This window comes from Crinia signifera, chromosome 1, assembly GCF_055691185.1.
Source record: "Crinia signifera chromosome 1, ASM5569118v1, whole genome shotgun sequence".
NCBI classification, from domain to species: Eukaryota; Metazoa; Chordata; class Amphibia; order Anura; family Myobatrachidae; genus Crinia; species Crinia signifera.
The window spans coordinates 402033548-402040947 of NC_139217.1; the positions used below are offsets into that span (position 1 = coordinate 402033548).

General features: G+C 38.7%; 1 long non-coding RNA gene across 1 annotated transcript in view; it reads left to right on the forward strand.

The window, feature by feature from the left end:
* Window positions 1-6714, forward strand: part of LOC146031367 (uncharacterized) — a 65362-nt gene extending 58648 nt beyond the window's left edge. Inside the window, exons 2-3 of the long non-coding RNA XR_014456840.1 lie at window positions 1836-2044; window positions 5929-6714. This is a non-coding gene — a long non-coding RNA (uncharacterized LOC146031367). The remainder of the gene's footprint in view (window positions 1-1835; window positions 2045-5928) is intronic.
* The last annotated feature ends 686 nt before the right edge of the window (window positions 6715-7400 follow it).

The following is a 7400-nucleotide window of genomic DNA, read 5'->3' on the forward strand; positions in this document are numbered from 1 at the left end:
TCTTTTTGAACTTTAATGAGTTGGTTCTCTATATATAGACTCTTTTTAATCGTTAATATTTGTCCCAGAAAATCCAAAATGGCCGTGCGTTTCACAGTCTTGATGTGCAACGCAAGCTTGGCCAGTAAAATAGGGGGTGGGTCCCTTGGACAATAGGAACCAATGACCCTTGATACCGTTCTGCGGGGAAACAACAGCGGCGCGCACGCTGGGCTCGGGTGCGCGTCGCTGGAGGATGACGCGCGATGCTGTAGCGCGAACAGCATCTTCCGGTTTGTGCGTTCCAAGGTAGTGGAACGCACGCCGATGAATGCACACATGAAGCGCTACACTATACCCAGAGTTAGGTAAGTGACAGATTAGTTTATTTCGCTGTATGGCGCGTTTTTGTGGGCACAGGGGAGGTGATAAATAGTAGCTGAAGACATACATTCACTATTTGATTGATTAATTGGCGATGGGCAGGTACTTCCTGCCTCAGGTACATATATACTGTGTTAATGGACATGGTGAGTTATACTTCTGGGGCTGTGACCCTTACATCATTTGTCTTGACAAAGGGCCCGCCGTGGCTCGAAACGTCGACATCCTGCTTTGAAAATCTGGTGATGTATTAAACTTTTATTGGCATTGAATTGGAAGACTGGTGAGTGCTCTTTATACTGGACTTTATATATATATATATATATATATATATAAAACAGTCCAATAAAAGAGCACTCGCCAGGCTTTTCTTCAGAATGCAATTAAAAAGGTTTAATACGTCACCATATATTCATGTCGGTATGTCGACGTTTCGAGCCTCACAGGGCCCTTTGTCAAGACCACAATATAGATGGGTATACAGCTCCAAAATGAGTTTATTTTGGAGCTGTATACCCATCTATATTGTGGTCTTGACAAAGGGCCCTGTGAGGCTCGAAACGTCGACATACCGACATGAATATATGGTGACGTATTAAACCTTTTTAATTGCATTCTGAAGAAAAGCCTGGCGAGTGCTCTTTTATTGGACTGTTTTATATATGGCTGTACCCCCATTCTGGATTACAACCTGAGACCTGCACCCCAGCAGTTGAAATTGTGGATTGTGAGTGCCGGCTCCTCTGTATATATATATATATATATATATATATATATATATATATATATATATATATATATATATATATAATGGTGGGGTATATATACCTGGCTACACCTGGCTATACGGCAAGCTTTATCATCTGGCCAAAGTGAACAGCCAGTGGCCAGACATTGTGCTGAAAGGAAACACAATTTGGCCAGCATCAGGTCCAAAATTGTGGATCATGTTCCCATTCTTGCCAGAGGTGGCAACAGAAAAAAGAAGCTATTACAGCTTGAGGCAAGGTGGATACACAAGCTGGGTACCCTTGCACCTAGGGGGCTGAATGAGCAACATGGCTTGTATCATTTTTTATGAGTAAGCACTTGTGCACTTTATATATATAAAAAATCATTAGGATACAGCTATTTGCACAGCCCGCTCATTAACAGCTCCACGCATATTGCAACAGTGGAACCTAAGAAGCTAGATTAAAAATTTAATATTAAGAATCAAATGTTTATGCTGCACACAGTCTCTATAATAACGAAAGAGATTCTATGCATTATGTTATGCAGCGCTAAGGTTGCTATGCACTATGAATTTTCTGCAGATTTTTAACATTTTTTGTATGTACGTATTTTTTTCACTTATGTATTTTTTTCTTTAAATATTTCTCTTTAATGCACTGGCATATTCATGCCTTTTAAATGGCCAGCATTTGGCCTCTTAATGCACAGTTTTTTCTTATAATGTGTTTGTTTTTCAGATTATAATATTGTTTGTATGGTTGCCATGGCAGCCTTCCGGCCTGCGGGATCCAGAGCGAGGCCTGGCTGTCCAGCTGACTCGGGGTGTGGCAGGGGAGTGATGACGTCAGAGAGAGGCGCCGGGTTCTTTCACAGCCTTCTCAATGGCGGTATGTATGTCACTGCACGCCGGGGAAGCGGAAGCGGGGACTGGACCTGGATGGCGCAGGTGAGTGGGGCGGCGCTGGCTGACCCAGGTGGGGGGAGTTTCTGATCACTTGTTTGAGTATTTATATGTGTGGTTTTTAGCACTGTTGTATATCCCTGAGGACGGGCCACGTGCCCGAAACATGTCGGATGATTGAATAAAAGAATTTTTCACTTTGCAACAAATCCGGGAGTGCCGCCTGATTCCTACCTCTATATATATATATATATATATATATATATATATATATATATAGGAGAATGGGGCAACAGGGCGGCACTCCAAGGCAGAGATTTACTCTGGTGCAAGGTCCATAATAGAAATGCAAATACACTTACCCCCCAGGGTGAAGGAGTTCAGACCAGCACTCAATGTAGTAGTGAAGAAAAACGAGGGTTTATTTCAAGTACATCAGAAACAAGCTGCTGTTTGTTTCTGATGTACTTGACATAAACCCTCGTTTTTCTTCACTACTACATTGAGTGCTGGTCTGAACTCCTTCACCCTGGGGGGGTAAGTGTATTTATATATATATATATATATATATATATATATATATATATATATATATATATATATATATATATATATATATATATATATATATATATATATATATATATATATATATATATATATAGAGGTAGGAATCAGGCGGCACTCCCGGATTTGTTGCAAAGTGAAAAATTCTTTTATATATATATATATATAAAACCAAGATCCGGCACTCAAAGAAAGTGTGACTTACTAGAGTCCATAAAGATATATACACGTGCTGCGGTGCCATCCGGTTGTAAGTCCATGTAGGGCCAACAGACATAGAGGAGGAAGGAGGCGGCACTCGTCAGGCTGAATAATAGGTGTCCTTTAATCCAAGGGATTACATACATATATATATATATATTATAAGTGGCTATCACATAAATATTTGTTTATTTATGAACATTCCACAACCGTTTATTTGAACAGTTATGATACATATAATTTGGGAGACAAAAATGTAATAATAAGAAGTAGAAGAACCTTCAATGTTGCTTAAGAGAAGAACCTAATAAAGGAAGAAATAAGCAACCATAGGGAAAGCATGGATAGCCATAGGAATAGAAGAGTAGAAGCACCGGTGCTGTGTAATTTGTCAATGACTTATTCCTCGGCACCTACCATGCAGACATATTCATCTCTGGATTTGGTCTGCAGGTTCATGATATGGAATGGGTTTTGCTACATCTGGGACGCAACAATGGACAGAGTACAGTAGAGTGGCCAGATTATTACAGGGAGGCAATGAAAGGTGGAAGATAGATAATTGATATTTCCACCATACAGAGATCTTCTCTGTTTGTAGTTGTGCAATTCTATGAACATATAGACACAGAGCCTAACCCTATTGGTACAAGCTGTTGGTGTTATGAGTCCATTGAAGAACTTTATTTAAATTTGTGATCTAGTACTTCACATATTTCGCCAAATGTAATAGGGTATGAGAATCAGAAAGTGAGAGATTTTGTCAGAGTTTTCCCATTTTATTAAACCGGCAATCATTTATACTGAAAAATGAAGTTGATTTTGAGCTTTCTATGTACTTGATTTATTAGCTCTTGCACTATGGCACTTTTTTTACCTGATTTTATTACTGAGTTCTGCTTCTTACATTAAGCACTTTACACGCGGACCTCAGTGATGTGTTGCTATAACATCCTGATGTTTGTTTACAGCATCACCATGACAAGGTGGCCGGGCACGCTGACGTCATGTCGGCTGGTAGTAGGTTTCTGGCGAGGGTCTCTGCTGACATCACATCTTCCTGGAAGCGGGTGCCCGGTGCCTGAGGCGTTGAGGGATACATGATTTATTCACTTTTGTGTACAGTACATGTTGCTTATCCTGATGGAGTACCATTTCCCGAAACGTTGATGTGAAATACACATTTTTTTTATTCACTGTGTACACACTGGAGATATTCCTTTCAATTTTGACTATATAGTAAAAATTAAATTGAAATCGAACGGGTTTCAGCCGCATTCGATCCCGATTTGATATCGATGCACGCTCCTGTTTAGTGTAAATTGAAGAGAAAATAGACTAACCAGGCAAGACTATATAGTACAATTCTGAACAATATAGTCAGAATCGAATGTGTACACTGCTTCATGCGATTAGATCCCGATTCGATCCCAAATCTAATCACATTAAGTTTCTCAGTGCCACCTCTTTCATCAGCTATGGATATATCTATATCTATATATCTATATATATATAGATATATAGATATATATCTATATCTATATCGCCCCTGGAATAAATATATGGCCCCTGGCAACAATCATGTAACCCCCTGGCAATGAGCATGTAACCCCTTGGCAATGGGTATGTAACCCCTGGTAGCAAGCAAAAAACACTGTCAATGAATGAGAAACCCCTGGAAATGAGAATGAAAATCCCGGCTATGAGCATGTAGCCCCAATGAGCATGAAACTCCTAGCAATGAGCATGTAACTCTTGGAAATGAGCATGAAACCCCTAGCAATGAGCATGCTATCCCTGGCAGTGAGCATGTAACCCCTGGCAATGACCATGAATTCCCTAGAAATAAGCATGCTAGCCCTGGCAATGAGCATGTAACCCCTGGCAATGAGAATGTTATCCCTGGCAATGACCAGGAATCCATTGGCAATGAGCATTTAGGTAAAAACAATATAATAAATTTATGGGGAGGGAATTTTTTTGGGCAAGGGGAGCACAACATTTCTAGTTATGCCGATGTATAATTGCAAATCATGCAGCAAAGGATAGCAACAGCAATAGCAAGAATAACTACATCTGGATCCGGAACTCTATCTGCCTACTGGGTTATGGCAATAGTCTGCTATCAGTTTCATGACATTTCGTTTGACATAATAAAGAGATTCTTCTCATATACATTTTAAAGTAATCATGAGAAAGAGAATATTGGTTCTTCCTTGAATATATGCCATCATCGTACATTTATTTATTCATTAATGATGTTACATTGTTAAAAAGTAGCATGAAATTTAATTTGTTAAATTATATTCACTAGGAAATTGATTACTCCATAGTTTCTCAAACAAATGGCATATCTAAATTTTCTATTAGTGTTTTTTCATTGCACAAATAAACAGAGACAATGTAAAATAAAATGTATAGAAGACTTTCTAAAGTAAGGAGATGTCTTGTACCCTATATGCTGTAAACATTTTTGTAGTTGTGTTTTAAAATGACAGTGGGACATTTTTATCCGGGAGCTGGATGAAGACCATACAATACTCTACAAGTGTAACAAACAATGTTTAATAAACGCGCAATGGAAGGCATCTGTTTTGCATGGCATTAAGTTGCATTGGAGAGTATTACAATGTTTTCCCCCAGTGTACATTATGAAAGTAGGCAATATGGAAGCAGTGACAGAACTTGTGAATGGTTAGCCCACGTGCAAAAATATAATTTGCCCCTCATCCTCTACTCCAACCCAAGTTCACAATATAAGCAGTGGGCGGCAGCAGTGGGCCCCTTAGTCCTCGACCAATGGTAGTTCCGCCTCTATATGAAAGAATTCATCTGCCACTCATTATTGATGTCAATTTGAAAATAAGAACCTGATAATATTTGTTCCAACAACATTAAGATTATTAATACATCACAGTTTCACAGTTAATGTTTATTGTCTTTACTTTTGTCCCAATGATATTTGTTTTATCACGGTGAGTGTTTGTCATTGTTGTATTTGTTTTACTACATTGTACTTTGTCTCATGGCTGAATAGTTTTGTCGTTATTTGATGTGTTCATAAAAGAGAAATCCAAAATGAACAAATAGTATAAAAAAAATCAACATTTGCTAAGAACAGAACTGATCATGTTGGCTTAATAGCATGTCTTGGCTTATAGAGACTGAACTGACAGATTCGAGAAAAGATGAAAGCACAAGGAAATGGGAGAAGAAAGGACAGACTTGTCTATTTTCCGCACATCATATTGTAAGATAAATGACATTTTGCTGTTATAGGTTAACTTGAAGTATTATTTGAAAAGTTTGAATTTGATCCTGCTTAGAAACTGAAAATACTGAAATGTTCTGGAACCCTGGTGATCCTCAGACACTAAGAGAGATGCATATAGAGTTGCTTCGACTTTCATCCTTTCCCGAGTGAAACATCCTTATGACAGCTATAAAATGCAATTACCAATGTAACCTCCATATGCTAGTTATTAACATTCATTTTCTGTAAAATATACCAGATACTGTCCAAATATTTTTCAAGTAAGACATTCTAATAATACATGGCTTTATGACAATGCTATTATACTTAGTCTTATTTACAATGGTTAATCTGACGTTTTGGACAGCACTGCTTATTAATTCGTCATGTCTGTCCACTACTTCTTACCATCTGTGAAATCATGCAAATTGGCTGTAGCAAGGTGAAACGGAGTACTCAGACGCAGACAACACAGAGAGAATAGTGATGCCACAGTTATACCCCTTTCACGCAGCAGCTCTTAACCGTTATATTGCTGATTTTTTTAGCCTTTTATAACAGTTAGAGCTGCAGTGTGAAAGCGTCAGTCTGCATTAACCGGTTACAAATAACCGGTATTTGCAAGAGGGTAAAAAGCCTACACGGTTCAGAGCCATTTTTTATGCAGTGTGAATGGCTCTGAACCGGTATTTAGGACTCAGGCAGCGCAGACACTGAGACAGGGCAGTGCATATTTAATGAGCATGTCTGCTCATTACATATGTGCATATTTAATGAGCGGCCCACTCATTACATATGTGCATATTTAATGAGCGGCCCACTCATTACATATGTGGATATTTAATGAGCAGCCCACTCATTACATATGTGCATATGTAATGAGTGGACCCACTCATTACATATGCACTGCGCCATCTCAGTGCTACTGTCTGTCCTGTTCTCCACTGCTTTCAAACTGCAAACCTGCTTGAGACCCGCTATTTACTGCAGTGCGAAAGGGATTTAAAACGGTAATATACCGTTTTTCACCTGCAATGTAAAAGGGGTCAAGTGGCTCAGACCCACTCTCAATTTTGAAGCTTAGTGCATCTGGCCCTGTATATGATACATTCTGGTTAGCTCTTTTTACCTGCTTAAACACTCACTTCTTTTCAGTTATAGCGTAGGACAAAATAGGACAATAGTGACAGTAAATATATTACTTGCTATCAATAAATCATGTCTATTGATAAAATGAAGTCTAAAGGGGTGTACACATGGAACGATTTTTGCTAGTGAGCTACTTTAACTAACGATTTTGACTAAGCGATTTGACTAGATACAACAGCGATTTAGACTAAACGATTTGACTAAATGCACCAGCGATTTTGACTAAGCGAT